Source organism: Podarcis raffonei, chromosome 4, assembly GCF_027172205.1.
Source record: "Podarcis raffonei isolate rPodRaf1 chromosome 4, rPodRaf1.pri, whole genome shotgun sequence".
NCBI lineage: Eukaryota > Metazoa > Chordata > Lepidosauria > Squamata > Lacertidae > Podarcis > Podarcis raffonei.
Window position 1 is genome coordinate 40,147,682 of NC_070605.1, and position 22,122 is coordinate 40,169,803.

At 41.9% G+C, this 22,122-nt stretch overlaps 1 long non-coding RNA gene across 3 annotated transcripts in view; it reads right to left on the minus strand.

Moving 5' to 3' along the window:
• LOC128412862 (uncharacterized) overlaps positions 1-22,122 on the minus strand; it is a 119,693-nt gene that overhangs the window by 73,149 nt on the left and 24,422 nt on the right. The window contains exon 3 of one of the 3 annotated variants that reach the window (XR_008330173.1): positions 18,371-21,237. The exons of the other annotated variants lie outside the window; for them this stretch is intronic. This is a non-coding gene — a long non-coding RNA (uncharacterized LOC128412862). Of the gene's footprint in view, positions 1-18,370; positions 21,238-22,122 lie in introns of those variants that run through there. 3 annotated transcript variants of the gene reach the window in all.

Genomic DNA, 22,122 nt, shown 5'->3' on the forward strand with positions numbered 1-22,122 from the left:
TTTTTTTTAAGATTACTGCAAATCTGTTATAGAGTTCTTATTTCATAGACTCATAGAACCATAGGATTGGAAGGGACCTTGAGGTCCAACCCTCTGCCACGCAGGAACCACACCTGAAGAATCCCCAACACAGATGGCCAACCGCCCTCTGTTTAAAAACCTCCAATAATTGAGAGCCAATCTCCCTCCAGGGGAACATGGTCAGACAAGATTAGAAATGGCCACGCTCCCTTACTCCCAAGGATTAGCAATTTCCCTGAGCTCTGTCCTGTGTCAATACCTCAAGAAGAGTGCAGTTCTTTGGAGCCTTAAATATCATTCCTGGTGGTAGGACATTTCCCTGCGGTTGGTTCCCACCCTCCTCTGCTAACATCGCTTTAGAAGGCAGGGCAAATTACATGGTTTCTTCCTATGCCACCACCGTCCTTTCTGGAGGATTGGGACGGATCTACACTCAGTGCTGTTAATGTTAAGAAAGGGTTAAGGAAGTGTTTTGATAACTATATGGACACACGATGTCCTACTTTTAACGGTCATAATGTGTTATTAAAATATGATACCAAGAGGGCACTGCAGAGCAACCAGCAATAGGGAACGAAAGAAACAAAGGTTGTTTTCTTTTTAAAAAACACACACCACAATTTAGTTTACAAGTATGCCTTGTGATGTTTTAGAACGATATATCCAGTGCCTTTTTGTGGGGGCTACTCAACAGTATGCAGCACTGACACCTTTTTTTCTAGAAGAAAAGCACTGGATATAATATCGTTCTAATAACGTTAAACAGGTCAATGTAGAGCCAGCCTAGGACTATACTTATTTAGAAAGGAACCATGCCATCTATCCTATGTGCATAGGAAGCTGCCTCAACTTGAGTCAGACCATTGGTCCATCCAGCTCAGTACTGGCTACATTGACTGGCTGTGGCTCTCCAGGGTTTTAAACAGGGGACATTCGAAGTCCTACCCAGAGATGCTGTGTATTGAGGCAGCAAAACAGATGTGCTGTTTACTTTGTTGCTTCATACAGATGGTATAAGAACACCATGAGAAGACTGAAGGGAAATGGCTCCCATACCACATATGGAAAATCCATTGTATTTTGCTTATTTGCCAGTCTGGTTGACCTTTCACTGCAGTTCCAACACTCCCAAAGGAGATATACCACACCTATTGCTGACCTACAGACTTCACAGCACCAATGCAAGGTATCTCCCACGCTTGAAACAGATTGGATGGTTGTCTCTCATGGATGTTGCATTGGATTAGATGACTTCTGGTGTACCTTCCAAATCAGTGATTCTACCCTGAATGAAATGAAGGTTATTCATTTCCTACCTAGTTATAGTCCCTGCAAGCCCTTTGCTGTAATAAATTCTGAGAGTAGGCGAGGACATTGCTCTTACCAGTCACATTATTTGAGAGGATGACTTACAGAGAGTGAAGCTATAAATGGGGCCTGCCTAACCTTCAACTCTTTTGAGCTTGGTCATAAGGTGCATTTTGAGAAAACAGTAATGATCCCTAAATGTATGTTTATGTAACTATATAGGACAATATTTGTGGCTGACCTTTCTCTGTGGTTTCAACATTCTCAAAGGAGAGGGACCTATTGCTGACCTACAGACTTCACAGCACCAATGCAAGGTCTTTGCTTCTCTTTTAAGCAAGCTTTTAGGAGGATGCGGTATAAAGTTCTGTAATTTTATTGACCGGCTGCAGATATGACTTGCTGCCTTTTTTTGTTTTTAATGGTTGATATCTTATACTGTACATGCTGTTTTGTTTTTTATGGAAACCCTCTTCGAACAAATTATTGGAAAAAGAGGTACGTAAGTGGGGATAGGTGAAGGCTCATACATTAAAGCTGCATCCAAAGAGGAGAGATGCTGTTAAAGGATGGAACTGACCTTGAAGATGGATCGCAACAAGTTACTGGATAGGCTTCCGCAATTAAGAAAGGTGCAGGTGCATAAATCTGGACTGTTCCTACATTCAGCATTGAGGAGCAGCCATAGCTCAATAGTAGAGCAAGCGAAAGGAGCCAGATTCAATATTGGGCAACTGGATTTAGGGCTAGGAAAGACCCCTATCTGATATTTAGACAGCCATTGTCAGCCAGCGCCCATATACTTTTCCAGGTCAGAAAAGCATTATGTGTGAAACCTGGGGAAAGGGGGGAATTGTTTGCTGTCATCTTCAGGATCTCTGCATTCATAACTCAGCTTCTTTTGCTGCGTTTTTTTCTTTTTTCTTTTACTAGTTTTCCTTTTCCTTTTTGTTATTTCACTTGTTTGTGCATATTGCAGCAGTTTGGGGGAAAGCCAAACCCTTTCTAGGAATTTAGGACAAGTGAGAGGATTTCATTATCTTAGAATCTGATTATCGACTTTACAGATTTTATTCAAACTGCTGCTGTTTTTGCTGTTATGTTGCTTACATATTTGAAAAGAAAAAAGAAAAGCATCAGTAGCTCAAATGCTGTCAGATGACTTCAACGACAGCTTCTCATCTCATGCTTATTTCATGAAACAAGCAGGAAATCAAAAGTTACGCCCCTTACAAAATAAAAACTGCACTTATGGCCACATACCACAGAGTTTCTGGGAATATTTATGGGAGTTTCAGTCGGTAGAGCATGAGGCTCTTAATCTCAAGTTTGTGGATTCGAGCCCCACATTGCATGAAAGATTCCTGCATTGCAAGGGCTTGGACTAGATGACCTTCATGGTACCTTCTGAGTCTATGATTCAGAATGCTTCTTTTAACCTATAATCCAATATCTCATGGAACATGGAGCATGAATCTACACAGATCCTAAGATTATCCTGGTCCAGGTACCTGCCTCTAAGAAAGTCTCTCCACCTGCGGAATGCTTTCTCCAGCTAGCCCCACCTGGTGCCATCACTGACATCTTTTTGGTATCAGGTTAAGATGTCCCTATTCTCCTAGACATTTGAAAGAATATGACTCAGTGGTGTTAAGGCTGTGTGATACTGTTGCAGCTTGTGCCAGCTGGTGGGAATTGCAATCCAGAACATGTTGATAGCACCATTATGGATGCTAGCCACAATGCCTATGCACTGCCTCCACAGTTGGAGACAGTAATACTTCTGAATACCAGTTGCTGAAGACGACAGGATGGGTGAGTTCCCTTCTACGCAGATCCCACTTGCAGGTTTCCCACAGGCATCTACATAGCCACTGTGAGAGCACTGTGAGAGCAAGATCCAGCAGCCTCTTCTTATGATCCACTATTTACCAGGTTGGCAAAGGCTGCTTGATCTGATATGTGAACAAGGAGCACCCAGCAGTTCCCTTTTTCACAAAGACATAGATTAGTGGTGTCAATATTTAACTCTGGGATTGGGTAAACAAATCCATAACATGCATTTATAGTCATTGTCCAAACTCGCAGCCTGCAACCCATCAAACTACAGGCAACTGTGCAATATAGAAACTGGCAGCGATCAGTTTGCTTTCCTGCATGCTGAGCACCCAGAGACAAATGTCATTCGGTTTAACAGCAGTCGAGCTTTAAATCCTTCTCTGAATCCCTCCTGCGCTGCTGCACTGTTAAAGACTAGCAGGTTGCTCAGCACAATTAGGCATGAGTGTCTCAACGGCCCAGATTGACTGGCATTAATTAGCCTTGTTGAACGATTAGTCATTGCCCATAAATTTGCTCTTGCCATTCAGACCATGCTTGAATTTACCGGCAGAGAAACAGGTGGGAAATGCTTGAACCTATATTTTCATCTTTTTCCTTAAGCACAATTTCAAATATCTTGTCAAGATAAATGCTTTCAATGAAACAATGCCCCCTTCAAATTAAAATAAAACCAGAAAACAACATTCTAGGTTGTTTGCAGATCTGTAACTCTCAGGAAAACTCCTTTTTGTTTGAAAGGAGACAGACTGTCTATGGAGAGAAGCCTCTTTTGTTATACATTTCTTTTTACCCATGATGAGAGGCTTGATATGCTAGGAGTGTCTGGTTAATTGTGCTTGTTTTTAAAGCTATTTTCTTAAGAGCAATGGTGGAGAATCCTTGGCCTTCAAAGTGTTTGATGGACTAAATCTCCCAGTGTACAGACAATGGTCAGGTATGATGGTTAGCCACATTGGAGAGTTACAGGTTCCCCATTCCTATCTTCTGACTATAGGGGTGTCCATATGTTACTTTCAGTGAGTGTACACTTTGTGTGTATAAACGGCTGTCCAGTACCCTCACAGTTATTCACATGTAACATTAACCAGCATATAATCTGTGCACACAATAGCTGAGCTGCACAAGCCAACATGTGTGCTTTCACACAAACACTTGCTCATATGCAGAACTGGTTTACACCTGTACCCCTTTGTAACCTGTGAATGGGCTTGTTCAGTCTGAAAATGCAGAGCTCACCTAACCTGTAATCTCGTTCTTATGCAGTGGCCAGGCGATATACTTCATCTTTAGGATAGCTCAGTCAGTAGAGCATAAGACTCTTAATGTCATTGCCGTCAAGCCCCACATTGGGCAAAAGATTCCTGCATTGCAGGGGGGTTGGACTAGATGATCCTTATGGCACCTTCCAACTCTACAGTTCTATGATTCTGTGAGGCATTTGAATTAGGGTTCAAAAAAGGACAGGGTGCCTATCTCTTTAAGAACTCTGAAAAAGTCCAGCATTCAACAGGGATTCTCTCCCATCACTGCAACTGAAGAAGCTACACCTGTATAATTTCTGTCTTCCACAGATCTTCAAACCAAAATGTATGTTACATTAAATGTATAGTGTGCAACAACATTTGTGGAAGGTTTTTTGTATTTGCAACAATGCTAAGTCTATATTTACATCCACATGTAATAACTTAACCCACTAAATTTTAAACACACCATCAGTGTTAGAACTTAACTTAAGGGTTATAATAGGACTTCCGGGTTAGCGCCATCGACTAATGGCGGATTCCCTCCGAGCTCCGGAGGGAATCGGCTCCGCAGGATTTGGGTCTTGCTGCTGCAGCGACGCGGGGACCCTCAGAAATCACAGGCGCTGAAGCCTGTGAACCTGGTGACTCGGCGGGCACCATTTGCGCCCCCCGACCCGCGAAGGAGCCTTTTAAAAGGCTTCGGAACGGGGGACGGGGCGAGCGGCGCGGTGCTGAGAGTCGACTGCTTCTCCTGCGGAGTGAAGCCGCATGCCATGGTCGGAGAGCGCTGACTTCTTTTTGTGAACAATTGGACTTTAAAAGCAACAACCCGTGAGTAGTACGGATTTGCAAAGGAAAATTTTTTTTGAATTAGGCACGATCGGGGAAGGCGCAAACAGGAAGTCCATCTCCCCGTCTTGTAAATAATTTAAAGCAAGGACTAGTTAACTAAGGTCGAGAGACCTTCTTCTTCTTTATTGGGTAAAAGACATTAATTTCACGATTTGGCAGTATAAGTAATTTTACTGGAGGATAAGAGCTAATTTTGAGAGCTGAAGTGCCACCCCCCCCCCCCGGACCCGGGAGTGATCCGTGAGAGAGCCTGTTGAGGAGATATAGAAGAGTTTGACAGCTGTCAAATTAGCTGTCAAGAAGGAAAAAGAGAACTTTGTTTCTGCTGTCTCTGCTGGATATATTTGTTACAATTTGGTTATATTTTGTTGAAAACAAGGAAGAACTGATACAAACTAACTTGATTTTTGGATTTGAACTGGAAGGAAGATTAAGTAACCAAAATCCCTCTAGAGGGGGTTTTGGGACATTACAAGAATGGCTGAAGGAGGAAAAATTCAAGCTAAATTGGACAGAGTTTTTCTTCTCTTGGGAAAGTTACAAGGCCAAATTGATGTTTTGGCTACCAATGTTGTAACTCTGGACTTAACAGTAAACAAATTCATTGAATTTGATAAGGATTTGACTCAGGAAGTTCATGCAGCTGGACAAGAAGAGAAACTTGAGAGATTTGAGAGTGTTGTTTCTGAGGAAAAGGAAGGAGGAGATGTAATGTTGCAGATGACAAAGGAGAGCCAGAGGCCTGACATGATGGTTACAAAGGAAAATAAGTACTGGATGATGAAAATCTGGTCTGAATTGGAGATTGAAGAATGGAGAGATCTCCTTATGTGGAGATCTGAAGACCTATGGATTACAAATTTGATTAAGGTGGAAGTTGGAGCTTTTGGGACATTTGGACTTAAAAGGAGTAAGAAACAAGATTCGGGCTCCACTTTTAAGTATGGAGGTCTGGCTGGAAGAAACATGGACCCTATTGGGACAGAGCTTCTCCGAGATCTGGTGTTTAATACTAAGGACTACCAAAAAAACCAGCAGAGAGGAATTGAGAGAGAATTAAGAGCCTCGGACGTGAGGTCTCCAGGCTGATAGTAGACTAAGACTGATGGACATTTGTTGGGGATCGAAACCGGGAAAGGGTGGGGTGGGGTTTGGGAATCCAAAGGGTATACAATTATAATCTGTTTTTTTTTATTTTGTTTTGTTATTAGTATGAAAATTGGGGAATTCGTGGAAGGGAATTTGGGTCGACTTTAGAAAAAAGTTTTAAGAATGAGCACTGATGTACAAATATTGATGTTTATAAGTTAAAATTGGTTTTTCTAAAATGAATTAAATATAAAAAGGTCAAAAATTGGGGATAAGAACTTGTTGAACTAACAATTTGAATTGGAATATAAGAAGGGGAGGTGTGGGGAAGTCAGGGAAATATGTTATTGAAAATACGGATTGTAAACTTTATGTGTTTTTAACTTTTTTGTTTTTTCTTTTTTGATTTTTTAATGTATTAAGGTGGAAAATCTCAATAAATATCTTTTTTTTAAAAAATAACTTAAGGGTTATAATAAATTAATATAAGCTGTGATAAACTGGAAGAGGAACCTTTTCCACAGTGGAGTCCAGTTCATGAAACTGGCTCCCCCCAAAATAAAGCAAGCACCAGCTCTGATGTGTTTCCACTGCTTGCTAAAGATCCATCTGTTCTGTTCACCCAGGTGTTTGCAGGTTGCTGAATTCTGAGCCTGGATAGATTCTGATGTATTTTATTATACTTTAATGTGTTGTTATTATTAGAATTGCATAGTGATGAACCTAGTACAGTGGTACCTCGGGTTAAGAACTTAATTCATTCTGGAGGTCCGTTCTTAACCTGAAACTGTTCTTAACCTGAGGTACCACTTTAGCTAATGGGGCCTCCCGCTGCTGCCAGGCCGCCGCCACATGATTTCTGTTCTCATCCTGAAGCAAAGTTCTTAACCCGAGGTACTATTTCTGGGTTAGTGGAGTCTGTAACCTGAAGCGTCTGTAACCTGAAGCGTCTTTAACCTGAGGTACCACTGTATTATTGTTGGTGGTTTTTTTTTAATAAAATGGCATTATTAGTTAAATGAAAAAAATAAATGTAATAAGTTAAAAATAATCAATGTGGAGGAAAATAAATATAACAAATAAACAACTTGTACCACACTGCTTCCTGCTATTGACAATTTTGAAAGGGGGGAACCCCTGGCACTACCCCATAGTTAATGCTGGTGGGAAAACCTTAGTATTATAGTGGTTGTAAGCATAGCTAAATGACCCACATTTAGTTTAACCCACAAAGGGACAGAACACATTTCCAAGCTGGAATACAGTCATAAAAAAATAGTTCTGGGTGTCCTGTGTCTTTCTATTCAAGCCTCATGTCCACCTTCCCCTAAATTTAGTTGAAACAATGGTTACATCCGTTTGATAAATGAATGACCATATAAGGTGAGCTTCACCTAATGAGAGTCTCCTCCGTGCATCAAAAGGAGGAAATCTCTAAAGTGTGAGTCATTCTGCCACTGTACTCTGGTCCTGAATGGCAATTGCTTGCAAACTGTAAACTATTGAATTAATGAAGGAAGAAATTGGTTTAAGAGTTGGCACAGAGCTTCTGTGATTACTTCACTACAAAGATGGTACCAGTCAGGAATGTCAATGGGATTTATATTAATTTATGGGGTCTAGTCACAGGCTCGTCCAAGGGTGAGGCGTAATCAGTGGCTTGGGAAGACACCCAAGCTGCTCCTTGACTCTATGCTCATTCATATATGCATCCATTTTAATTAGGGTCACCAAATATAAAGTGGGGTAGAGCGCCTATGCTTTCAATAGTTACATGCAAGAGGAAATGCTGGCAGCTGCAGCTTGTCATATTGAAGCAAAAAGACCTGTGTGTGCCTGCTGAAATGTGTAAGATAAAACATGGTTACAACTGAGGCTGGATTTGCATATGCAGCCTACTGAGATGGTAACATGCTAAGGTGGAAGAAGAGATCATACTATTGCAGTCAAACACTTCTCTGCAACAGAAGAATCAAGATGTTTCTCTGAAGCTGGAGAACTTGAAAAACAATGGCCTATAAGTAAAGGTAAAGGACTCCTGACAGTTAAGTCCAGTCGTGAACGACTCTGGGGTTGCGGTGCTCATCTGGCTTTACTGGCCGAGGGAGCCAACATTTGTCTGCAGACAGTTTGCCCGCTTCCGGCGAAACCAGAGCAGCACACGGAAATGCCATTTACCTTCCTGCAGGAGCAGTACCTATTTATCTACTTGCACTTTGACGTCCTTTCGAACTGCTAGTTTGGCAGGAGCAGGGACCGAGCAATGGGAGTTCACTCCGTCGCAGGGATTCGAACCACCAACCTTGCGATTGGCAAGCCCTAGGCTCCGTGGTTTAGACCACAGCACCACCCGCGTCCCTATAAGTAGGGGGCAATGACAATAAAGATATTATTATTATTATTATTTATGATGATGATGATGATGATGATGATGATGATGATGATGATGTATGGAGCCACTGAACATTGTAAACAATTCACAGGTATGATCTAGGGCATGCATTCCATTCATGTGGTTCATGAATGGAAGGTCCTTGGTTCAATCCCTTGTGTGTCCAGCTAGAACTGGAATGCCTCCCATCTGAAAACCCAAAGAGCAACTGCCAGACAATACTGATCTAGATGAATCAATGGTCTGATTTGGTACAAGACAGCTTCCTACATTACTAAATATTTAGCTATCTCCCCAAAATTCAGACGTACAACATTTTCCTCTTAGAGTAGCAGATGGTTTTGAGGTCAGCTGTCTCTTTAGTATGGAAGAATGTCAATAAAACTGAGATCTTCTTGTGTCAAAATCTCAATATTATGAGAGAGAAAATTCTGCAGCGCCCATTACACCAGTATAAATTGTATGGCTGCGACTTCATCCCTATAGACTACTGTCAAGAAAGCAAGTGACCTTTCAGATTCTTTTCTGACAAACATTCTTATTTTATCAAAGCAAGAATTTGCTTCTCCCAGTTACATTCATCCTTAGGGTCGATTCAGCATTGCAAATCCACTAAAATGTGAAGGCATCCTTCTAATGTGCTAATTTATAAGATATAGCTGTCAAGCAAGTCACTACCTTATCCCAACTGGCTTTGGTCTAGTGAAACAATATGGCAGCTTGAGAATTGATGCCTTGGGGAGCTGGTCTCCATCTCCTACAACTTGTCTGCTTTCCTTGTCATCCTGCTACGTGTTGCTTCTGCTCCCAAGAGTTATTCATGAACCAAAAAACAAGCAAAAAACCATTTCACATTGTTGGTGCTCAGGATAGGGCAATTGTTCCACTTCCCTTTGGGACTTGAGGAATTGTTGTAGTTCACTTCCTAGGTAAAACCGATTAGCTTTTGTTTTGCTTTTAATTGTGAGCTTTAAATGGTTGCCCACCACCCACTTGTTATGAACCATATAAACTTCATTTACAAAAGAAACACAACTTGTTGCTAGGCGGAGGTGCCTTTGGCATCAAAATACTTATTCATAAAAAGCTAGCTTCAGGCAAGTATTGGCTGCACTTGCTATCTTACGCTAAGTTTTATTGGCTGTTTTCTTGCTCTATGCTTCCAGCAAAGTGTTTAAAATATTGGGGAGTCATCTGGCAGCCCTAAGATTGGTATTTATTTAATTACAAATGGGTTCCTGCAGTGAAGAAACAGCTAACATCTGCACTGAACTGGGCATGGATTAATTTCAGAATTTTGGCCTTAATCCATCTCTCTGAAGTGGAACCAGAGTGGGTGTCCTGAACTGACAAACAGGGAGAAGGAAGAGGATCCCAGTAAAGGGTGTAGCCAAGGCTGGGACATACTGCAGCAAGCAGGGGATGGGGAAGGAAATACTCAAAGGGTGATGGAAGATGTTGAGGGGATGGGGGTCAATGCATAGAAACCAGAGCAGCAGGACCCATCACCAGAGCCAAAGGGGTCTCTGTCCCCATGAACATGGTGGGCTCAGAGGCATAGGGAACAGGAGGAAGAGCATTCTAGGAGGCTGAGGCAGGCAATGGCCCACAGCCCATCTCCCTAGCAGGCCAGGTGGGTCTTGCTAGTTCAGGGAGATGGTGTATGATTCCTCAGCTGGTGTAGGCTCATAACAGGTGAGGGTCACATGCCTCTTCAAGCCCAAATGCTACAATCAGCATACAAAGTACAAATGAGAAGCAGAGCTGAGGCGCTGTGCCTGTTCAACTACTCACGTTGGTAGACCTTGAATTGGATGCTTTTGAACTTCTGTGGGACTGTACATTAAGTTTGACTCTGGACTGTATCCTGACTGCTGGACCTCATACTTGGATTACTCATGGACTGTGTTTCCTGGACCTTTCTTGTGTGGATTGATCCCTGGTCTTTGAACTTTGGACTTGTCATACTGACTTGCTGCCAGGTAGGCCAGGGGTCCAGGTATCCTGGTTTGGAGATGTATAAGGCTTTGGACATCATTTAAAGTTCATTTTGAACTTGAAATTCATATATTGAGCATCCTGGTCCTGATTTTCATACCGATCACACTCCATTGACTTCAACTTATTTTAAATTAGAGAGCAGTCTCTGCAAAGTTCTATTCAGGAGGTTAACATTGCTTCTTAGTCACTGTCTGTGGGTTGGAAAAACAACAACACATAACTATTTCTTAAAATTTATTTAAGATCACTGTTAGATTTCTGTCATCATTTGAAATGTGTATAACTAGCTTCCAAACCAAAAAGCAATTCCCCATTAAAAAAAATTAGCCCCCATCTCAACTCCCCATCTGTTTCTTGTATTACCACTTTGGTCTTCAGATTTCTTCTCTACTTATTGTGCATTCCACCTCTACTAGAAGCTGATGCACTGTTTGCTCTCAGTGCATATGCTTAGTATAGCTGTATTGAGTTTAAGGTTTGAGAGTTATGGTAGCTGCTTGTTGGGAATTCAGGCTTTTTTGTTGGATTGTTTTAATTTTGCGATGATTTGATGTGCTACTATATTGCTGTCTGAAAACTGTTGCCAGACTCCGAGTGGCTTGTGTACTGGACTGCAACGCAGTTATTAAGAATCAACAGATTGACTCAAAGAAGCAAGTAATAATAATAATAATAATTTATTATTTATACCCCGCCCATCTGGCTGGGCTTCCCCAGCCACTCTGGGCAGCTTCCAAAAAATTAAAATTAAAATACTGTACTACATCAAACATTAAAAGCCTCCCTAAACAGGGCCGCCTTCAGATGTCTTCTAAAAGTCTTGTCGTTGTTGTTCTCTTTGACATCTGGTGGGAGGGCGTTCCACAGGGAGGGCGCCACTACCGAGAAGGCCCTCTGCCTGGTTCCCTGTAACTTGGCTTTTCGCAGTGAGGGAACCGCCAGAAGGCCCTCGGTGCTGGACCTCAGTGTCTGGGTAGAATGATGGGGGTGGAGACACTCCTTCAGATATACTGAAGTAAGAAGTTGCATTGTGCAGACGCACATTGTAGCAACAAAGACAGATTATGCAGAGGTGCAGGAGAAGTGCAAAGAAGAAACTTTTCCATTTCTAAGGGTTCCCCCACATTTTCAATACTGGCAAGAGAAACATAACAAAGATTCTCTTGCCAGTTTTTCCACTGGCGATAATGCTGTGTAAATGTGTATACATGCAACAGCAGCTACTTGTGGCTAGTGGTTGTTTACTGCAGGATGTGCAATGAACCATATTCAAGTCATTCTGGAGTGTTTCCCCCCTTGTGGTAATGTTGGTTGTCTGGGTAGGTGGGCGTCTGCTTTAAGCATAGCATAAAGATTTTAATGCTGTATGCCACGGGGAACGAGCGGAATATTTGCCTTTTTCCTGTCTGCAGTTAAATATATGTGCTGCTTGAGAATCTCTGCAGGACTTCTCCTTTGGGTTGGTTTCTGCATAGATAAAAGCAAAAAATGAAGGTGCCAAGAGTAGTAATAAGATGGCTGTAGCTCTAGATGGAAAAATAATAATAAATACTGGGAGCCTTAATTATACCCACTAGTACTGTGTATGTGTGTGTACTCTCCTTGTTTTGCAGTAGTTCAGACGCTATACATTAAAATTCCACAAATATACAGTGCTGGATATAGTCCCCAGAGTCTTCAGATAGAACAAGCACTCTGATATTTGAAATGCTATGCGTCCTTAAGATTTTTTGAAAAATACAGATTGAGGTGACATTTACAAACACACAAGAGATGGAGAAATCATATTTGCAATGAGCAGTTGGTTGAGTAACTAACAATAGCCAGCACACTTCTGCAAGGCTCTGTTGTAAGCAAACTGTGCAAACTTTCTGATTTGGACAGTTCCAGTCCCATAATATCTCAAGCCAAACTTCATGTACGAAGGCTGATGGATACAGCCATTTGTTCACTGACTTGGTATTGCACTGTTCATATACATGTTGAGATGTTCTTTCTGAATCCACTTTTCAGAGGTTTACTGGTATACGGGTGAACTAAAATCTCAATTCACCTTTCTTTTCCTCCATTCTCTACCCTGACTTCTCAATGTAACCGCGGTCATGTTCATACATCATAGCTACCTGTCCTTTAGCTGCTTTGATGATAACATTAAAATCATCAGAAGAAACTTGTTACCAGGCTACCTGAAAGAAGCATAATTACCAAGTGCAAATTGTGTGTTCAGAAAATGGCTGTAGGCTTAGCAAACCATTTTGCTTCTCTAAGGCTCAAGAGAGGACATTAAGTGGTTTCTGACCCCCTCCTCCCATTGAGCTCCAAGCAGGTTTTTAGCAAGCATGCTTGTTCTTTTGAATGCATATTGTCATGTGACAAAACTACCATAATATTCATAGACATCCTTTACCATTAGTTATTTTAAAACATGAAATATTTGGAGTGTTTCCTGAAAGCTATATGTGGGTTTTTAAAAATGTGTTCACCTGGGTTCAATTTCCTTCACTATCCCCCCCCCCCCGTTAAATGCATGAGTGGCAAAATAGGAAGTGAACCATAGTATGTAATTAAGCTCTCTGTATGCTTAATGCAAGTCATTAGTGCTACCGAGAAATTTGCTTTTGGGTGGAATCGTAGGAGGGAAGCTGCCTGTTCAACAGCATTTGAGGAGAGTTCAAGATGTGGCTTAATTTTAAGCTGGGGGGGGTGGGGGGAATCTGAGGAAAGGCACTGATTCTTCTTTTTCAAATTAATCTTAAATTCAAGGCATGTGACAAATCACACTTGTGCCAAACATTTTCACGGAATGCAATGTGTTAGATTATTTTATGACAAGTAACGCAAAGCAATGTAGTTGGGCACACTGAGAATAGCTTGATCAGTATTCAGCACTAGGAAACCAAAATAGATGGTGTTCTATGAAGCTAGCAGTGCTATGAAGAAGAAGAAAACGAGGAGAATGGCACAAAATGCTTTGCTTTTCACAGAGGAATGATTCCTGCTTGCTGTGAATAAAAATAGCCATCACAAATAGCACAATTCAGCGGTGCTAATTTGATAGTTGAGTGTGCTTATGGGTGTTTAATGGAGTGGAGTGAATAATCCGTAGGGAACAATTTACTGAAATGTTTTAGGACCCACCCCCACCCCACACTTTGCCCCTACACATGAAATAACACCACTATGATTACTTGAATTTATTTGCTTTTAGAATATTTGTTTTAATCTGGTCTCAGATGATCAACCGAGTCAGCTGCAAGCCCAACTGAACCAGAAAATGTGGCTTTAAGCTGATTTAGCCCAAAGGAGAGTGGGGGAAAAGAGAGGAACATATTGTACAGAATCCTGAGCAAAGGCACATGCTGGGAAAGCAAAGAAAGAAAAAGATTTTTCTCACCATACATGCATACTTCTTGTAACCTAGCATTAGGTGTAACCCAGCTGGCATCCTTGTGTTTAGAGAAAGGCTTTTGATCCAGTAGAGGCATCTGCTAATGCAAGATGGGAGGAGCACATCCCTGGGTACCAAATCTAGGCCTGAGTAGCCCTAGGAACACTCCCCAGACTTCACCCCTCCACAGCCACACCTCTTGCCAACCATGTTGTCCTTCCATGCTTTTTGACTGTCTGGAACTCTAATACAGTGGTACCTTGGGTTACATATGCTTCAGGTTACATATGCTTCAGGTTACAGACTCCACTAACCCAGAAATAGTGCTTCAGGTTAAGAACTTTGCTTCAGGATGAGAACAGAAATCGTGCTCCGGTGGCGCGGCAGCAGCAGGAGGCCCCATTAGCTAAAGTGATGCTTCAGGTTAAGAACAGTTTCAGGTTAAGTACAGACCTCTGGAACAAATTAAGTACTTAACCCGAGGTACCACTGTAATGACTTTTGCTTGGCTGGAAGGAGGTGAACGAGAGAGAGACATGCCGAGAGAGTAAAAACAACCCTAGTTTCTCATTGCTGCTCACACTTTTGCCTCTGGCCCTGCCCACTGCTGACATGTGGCCCCTGGAAGTTTTCCAGAAGAGGTTATGGCCCGGCAGCTGAAAAAAGTTGCCTATCCCTCTGCTCATCAAAGGGGAGGGGAGGTGTTTTTGCCAGTTCAGATTTCCCTCTGCAGCCCCCCAGCACCAGCCCACCTCTGAAAATCAGCTCCAGAAAACCTCCCTCAAAAATAGGGTGGAAGGTGACTTGCGGAGCTGCAGGGGATTCCACCCAGTTTCCATATAGATTAATTTTGTTCAGTTTTGGCATCATTCACAAGGAGGTTCTCCCATGCAGCACTTATTCACCTCAATGAGGTATGTGTGGGAGGCCCACCTAGTGATTTGTGTCCTTGGCCATCAGTTACAACCCTTTACCAAAATGCTGTTGCTGTCGTCTTTTTCCTTTACCTTATTCATGACCACAGCTCTCCTCCTCCTATGCTCTTTGTGTTTAGATCACACCAGTCCTTACTGAATTTCATTTCACTCTTCAGCAATGCAGCTGGTGGAGTTTTTGCTGATTTGTAGCCACCACATCAAAATTTATTTAAAGGTAGTGGAAGCGTCTAAGTCGGCAGCCTGGAGGGTCTTAGTGGGGACAAACATGGCTGAATACCTTAAATGAAACTGATCCTGGACAGTGTGACTGGATGGTGCTTTAGATACCACCTGACTTGCACTAAGCATGGCTTAAAGTTTGGTCCAGATGCAAATGACCAAGGCTCTGTGCTATGTCCTTCCACATGTTACTTCACTACCAAGAAAAGCTCTGCTGGATCTTGAGGATCCAATGGCGGCAGACATATAAACTTCCATCACCACCACACAAAAGACTTATGCACCTATTCTCTGCATTCAGCTGTATTCAGTGCCCCCCGCCCCCAGCTGGAATGTGTAATTGAACTCTAATAATGACTCTTGCTTTCCTGGATGGAGTTTAGAGATGGAGACCTGCTATCCGCACTCTAGTCCTTACCTGGCCTCCTTTATCCTCTGACATTATAACCACCCTATGTGACCAAGTGCATGGAAACATGGCCCCATGTGAAAGCTCTCCAAACTGTGGGATTGCCTCTATGCTTGCTTTCAAGACACTTCCAATCCCTTTAAATGAGGTCTGTTGGACCAGATGTCTTGATCTAGTAGCAGTCATTTCCAAATAGCCCATTAGTGTAGTTTATACAGCACCATTCAAACTACTAGACATTCCTGTTCAGTTTTCCTGAACTAATTGAGAGAGCTCCAAGGTGAAATTCTAAAACTGCACTTCATTATATTTTCTAATTACCTCGGCAGATGCTATTAACTTGAGCAAAAGTGAATTACAGGATGCGTGTGCAAACAGCTCTGAAGGCAGGAAAATGAGCTGTCCTTTGTTTCAGAGAGTCAAACCTATTAGTTTGCTGTTTTTAGAACTTTTGAGCTAAAATTAAAAAAAATTAGAGAATGAGGGAAATAGTTATAGAGACTAAAGGTTTAACTAGTCTTTGTTGAATTGTAACTGTCTCTTCATCATGCTTCATAAAGCTTATGTAATTTGACCTTGAATTAAAGGGCTTCCACTCCAAAACAGAAAGTAATTGTATGTCTGGTGTTCGAATCATAGTGTTAAAATGAAATTAGCCGCGCACAGGAGGAGATATTACAAGGGAAAACATCCCATTAATGGTTTGTAAACCTTTGTAGTACACCATTATTTCTCAAACTGGTGAGATGATTTCAATGTTATCTTAACTGTCTATGACAGAAATACGTTCTCTGCATGTTCAATAACATTTTATGTACAAAAGGCAGAAGAGATTCGAACAGTGGATTCTTAACATCCTTTGATAGTATGTGTGGGAGGGAGATGGAATCATAATCTTTTCAAAAACTTTGGAAAATATCGCATTGCTGTGAGGATTGCAGTATTTATGACACAATGCTTTTGGTATACAACTTGCTGACTTACTCGTAGTAGATTGATGCTCTGAAGAACTGGGCAATTTGCATCTTTCAATAACATTACAATAAAGCCTTTGAGAGTCCATGACAGTTAGGATTACAGCCAAGACAAATTAAGTGTCTGAGAGATTTTTAGAAACGAGGGATTGATGTGTGTGGGGGGGGACGACTTTTTTTAATATGCACTTTGAAAGATTATCAGATGTTAGTATATTAAATACCAAAGTTTTTAGAGAATATGTTTTAGGAGTTCATGTGTAAAATGTAATTGATGTGCTTTTCATCCTTGTAAAGTAAATAGTTTCTGCTTTCTAATTCAAGTGGCCCAGATCCCATTAAATTGTGCACAACTCAAAATTGGGATCTACACACCATTGCTGAACAATTTGGGGGATTTCTAAACAAGATCACTTTGATGTTGAATGATTTGGATGCATCAACTACATGTGTGGAAACTTATTTGCATATGTCTGGTGGATCAGAAAGAGTGCAAATTTTACAACTGAGGGTTTGAACACCCAGTCTGATTATGTCTATGGTGGCTTCCTGGGTTTCTAGAGATACTTCTCACAAAAATTGAAGGCATTGTGAAACAAATTATTTTCTTTTGATTCTTGCAGTACAGAGGTGAGAAATGTTTCAGCTCATCTAGGTATTTTCTAGCCAAAATCGTGCCAAATCTAGTCTTTTCTAGTTAACAAGCCCTGGCTATCCACTGGTGCACACAATATAGCCATCATAGATGAGTTCTGAGAATATCTGCCTTTCCTCAGAACATGCTACCCATGGTCATTCCCTATAGGGGTGGTGAAAAAATGCATTTGGTCATTTTCTGAGCAGAATGACCCAGTTCAGTAATCTTGAACTTGTTTGTGCACAACAACACAACTGCTGATTGGATTATGTGCCTACCTGGATTTTGCAATGCAGTTTTAGTGCAAAAAAAAAGTTAGGAAAACAAACTGAAAAGAATGGAAAAATGCATATTTTGGGGAAATGCAAACAACGTGTGCAAGAATGCATACCATTTTGATGTGAACTTCTCATGCATTCTTTCAGTAATAAAGAAATCTGCACAAAACAGGAAGGGAATGGACTTGTGCTTGAGTACCAGAAAAAAGTGAAGAAGAGAAGAAGAAGAAGAGTTTGGATTTGATATCCCGCCTTTCACTCCCCTTCAGGAGTCTCAAAGCGGCTAACAATCTCCTTTCCCTTCCTCCCCCACAACAAACACTCTGTGAGGTGAGTGGGGCTGAGAGACTTCAAAGAAGTGTGACTGGCCCAAGGTCACCCAGCAGCTGCATGTGGAGGAGCGGAGACGCGAACCCGGTTCACCAGATTAGGTGACTACCGCTCTTAACCACTACACCACACCACACCAACTTGGGTTGCTCTGTCCACCCCTAGCCTGTGAATGTTTTCAATATCCAACCTGGGACATAAGAATCTGGCCTCTATTAGGTCATACAAATCAGTGACTCAGCTGGCCTCTTGCTTTGTATACACCAATGGAAAAGTGTTGTGTTGTGTTGTGTTTTTTTAAAAAACATTTAGTCAAGAAAATTTGAAACAACCAGATGAATCCTAGGGAAAGACAAAAGCACCATATTTTCTGGATGTACTTATTCAAAGGTTTTGGAATCACTGTCACAGATCATAATCAACAGCCAACCAGATGAGGGACATATTTACTCTCATTCTTGAGTATGGGATCAACCTATTTAAAAGTAATGTACTATACCAGAACCAGTATAGGCTTGTGGGGCTGTGATGTGAAAGTAAAGTCATTATTTACATCCATTATAAACATTTTCCCAGTTAGTAATGGTTGTGGTGATAATGAACTGGGTTCAGTGACTCTTGGCACCAAATTCTGCGATATATCCAACCATTGAAATACCAAAGGGTTTATTGTGCTCATCTGTAACAAATGCATGCTGAAGACTGACTGATGCTTCACACAGACACACATGCCTCCTTAATCCTATGCCTGTAATTCTTTTTCTTACAGACATGGACCTCAAAATATAAATGAGTTGCTAAGGAGGCTTGTCAATGAAGAGATAATTTTGTCACTAACAGTGAATTTAATTAGACAAGCTCTTTTAAATTAAAACACACTTTCAAAGGAAGGCGGAAAGAGCAGGTGGCAGTCCCACTTTCCTGAGCAAACAGAGTTTTATGCTCCATCAATCAATTGTTTAAGAATATGTCACTGGAGACAATAATGGCTTGAAACAAATTCATCAATGTTAGATTTCCAAAGTTGTCTAGGATAGTTTGGACTGCGACTCTCATTGGCATGTGAGAAACACAGAGCACCTAGTCTCTTTGGATGTCTGTTTAAACAAACAAACAAACTTGAGCTGCAGTTCATAAATTTGGCCTATTTACAAATAGCCCTATCAACTTAGCAGAGCAGCTGTACTTAGAGAACCAGCAAATGTACAAGACTATAAATCATTGCCAGCATGAAACAAACTGAATTTTAAATCAAGGCAGCAAAACATGAAAGTGCATGCCAGGGTGTAATTGCCTTGGATCAGAAACATTTGCCATCCGCACCAAAATAAACATGCTGCGTAGCAGCAGCACCTACACTGAAAATAGAATCAGTGTCACATTGCATGGAGAAGATGTTGTTGAGCTGCTAATGTCCCCAAACTAAATTACTCTGTGTCAAAAACACATAAAACTATTGTTCCTAGTTTACAGTTGGTGCTAAATAAATGTTCAACACACACACTCCGGGTGCCTGCTCCTGATAAATCGCCATCCCAGTTTTTGCCTCTTTCTCTCCAAATGTTGTTAGCAGGTTACTAGAGTTATCATTCTCTGTGGTTCATTTTCCAAAATTTAGATTTCTGCTGCTTCTGTTGACCAGGATGGAAGGTGGTGGCCTTTAGCATGCCACTCCCACCCAAATGACCCATTTCAGGGTTTTCTGCTCCCTGCCGCTTGTGGTAGTTTTCTCCAACCAACCAAGGTGAAGTTCAAGGTTTCCACCACAGCAGAGCCCTTACCATCAGCAGCAGCTCTCTTCTTCACCTGCAGAAGTCAACAGAGAGGCAACTATATGCCATCCTTGCCTCTAGCTGCAACATTGGGGAATTATTGGCTCTGAGATCCTATACTCTCCCTTCTGGAAGTGAACTCTATTGAACTTGGCTGAGTAAACATGTATAATAATGTTGAAATAAAAATGTGGACTTGTACTACATGCTGTCTTTCCACAATCTAACTGAATTTTAAAACTAAACTTGCAGTTGTGTTGTTGTTGTCCATTTCGAGAATTAAGACGTTAACAGGATTCATGTAAACCCTCTCAGCCTTCCCATGAAAGAGATCAGCTAGAGGCCTGAGGAAGAACAGTTGAAGGCCTCCGGGGCTTTTATAAGAACAGCATCTGCTGCCTGAGGTAACTGCCTCATTGTGCCTTGTGGTAGGGCTACTCATATAGCCAAGCACTCTTGCTTCGATTTCTCACTCATTTCATAGACTCATAGAATTGGAAGAGACCTTCAGGATCATCTAGTCAACCCCCCTGCAATTCAGGAATATGCAGGTACACCTTGTGGGGATCGAACCTGCAACCTTGGCTTTATCAGCACCACACACAAACCAGTTGAGTTATCCTGTCATGGCAATAAGTTGAAGAACAACCCCAGGAAAAATGACACACCCATTAGAGGTGCAGCTACTCCTTGAGCTTCAGTTATTCATGAGTGCATCCTCAATTTTCCTTCCCAGCAGGAAATATATATATATAGTTATCTATTGGGGAATCTTTCAGACACTTATCTCAAGCTCCTGAGACACGTTCCACTAGTCTACACAAGGTTTGGGCTTGTGTTTCACAAACCACTGTCTTCTCTGCCACATTAATTCAGGAGTGTTTTCTTCAAGCATGTGTAGCAAAGAGCTCTCGTGATCAAAAGCGGCTGGGTGGTGGGTGGGAGGCAAAAATCCCAATAGGGATGTTGTGCAACTTCTTGAGCGCACAGCGAGATAATTAGCTGCATTGCAGCCCACATGCCCCATCTGAACAGGAGATTCCACAACATGACCCTTTGGATTCCTTCCCACACTGATCCGAAGCTTAATGATTTCATCTAAAAGTTGAGAGAAGTGGCCCGTAATGTGCTCCATCTCACGAGTGCATTCAACCAGTGTAGGTATGCTGTGCTCACATAAGCTGCCTGCTGAGCTAATGGATTCTCCTTTCCTTCCTTTATCCATTCCAAACTATGGGAAATATGTCCAAACAACATTTTCGGCTCCCACAGTTGTGCTGCAGGGCAGGCAAGATGAAATGCTGCTGTTGCTAAACAAGCAAGCGGCTGAAACTGATACGGACCTGTTTGTCTTCCAGGACTCTGTATGCAAACAGGAAGCTGCTTTATGCCAGGTGGAGATGCTTGATTTGGCTTCTCCTGTAGTGGCAACTGAGTGGCATAAGGGTTTCTTTCCCATCAGCTACTACCACTTCCTTTCAGCTGGAGATGTTGGGTGCTGAGCATTTTGCCTCCAAAGCATGCATTCTACCCTTGTGCTTTTCTAAAAGTGCAGAAAAATGGAGAAGAGTACAATATGATCCAATCAGCAATAGCTGTTCTTTCCTTTTAGAATGAATAAAGTTTTCAGACCACCTGGCAAGAGAGCATGTGAGCAAACCTCATTTTTCCATAGAAGAGGTGAGATCCCGCTGCTCAGGAGCTGAGACCATTGCCCGTGCTGCTTACTTTCATTGGATTGTATCCATGAAATCTTGTTAGCACAAGGACTTTTGCTGGTGCAACAGAACTTCCCCTTCATCTGCTCACTGCACCCTCCAATCTGTTCCAGAGGGATTTTTTTTTTTTGGGGGGGGGAGAATTCAAAACAGATTTGGGTGATGCACAGGGGAGAAGAGGGAGGACAAGTTCCACCGTGGAAGTGGAAGTCCTTGAGCTAGCAGGATGACCTTGTTGGAAAACACCATTTATTTAGAAAAGGTATAAACTGCTTACTGAAAAGAATTCTCTAAGCGATGTACAAGTCCAATTTTATATAAAACATTATTAAAGCACACAAAGTGATAACAAGCATGCATAAAACCAGTGGTATTTTTCTAGAAAAAGAAGTGCCGGAACTCCCCACGAATGCCTCCCTTGCTCTCTTAGAATGGCAATGGCTCCCACCTGAGTTCCGGTGAATTTCAGGTGAAGAAGAGGAGGAGTTTGCATTTGATATCCCGCTTTATCACTACCCGAAGGAGTCTCAAAGCGGCTAACATTCTCCTTTCCCTTCCTTCCTCACAACAAACACTCTGTGAAGTGAGTGAGGCTAAGAGACTTCAGAGAAGTGTGACTGGCCCAAGGTCACCCAGCAGCTGCATATGGAGGAGCGGGGAAGCAAACCTGGTTCACCAGGTTACGAGTCCACCGCTCTTAACCACTACAC